The following is a 231-nucleotide window of genomic DNA, read 5'->3' as shown; positions in this document are numbered from 1 at the left end:
AAGTGGATTAAAATCATGAAGGAAAACTTTACATAATTCATAGAAGAAAATGTAGCAGAAAGGTACTGTGAGAGTGGACATGTCAATGATACGTTGAATATGACATTGAAGAAACCTCAGATAAAAAATTTCAAAATAAGTATCAAATAGAACTAAAGCAAACCAGTTCTCCATAGCAAATGGTATCAACAAAAGGAGAATGGAAAAATACATGAGGAGAAAATATTAGAA

This window comes from Nannospalax galili, unplaced genomic scaffold (assembly GCF_000622305.1).
Source record: "Nannospalax galili isolate Female #2095 unplaced genomic scaffold, S.galili_v1.0 scaffold586, whole genome shotgun sequence".
NCBI classification, from domain to species: domain Eukaryota; kingdom Metazoa; phylum Chordata; class Mammalia; order Rodentia; family Spalacidae; genus Nannospalax; species Nannospalax galili.
The sequence above is the reverse complement of the archived record's forward strand: the minus strand, read 5'-3'. Positions refer to the sequence as shown.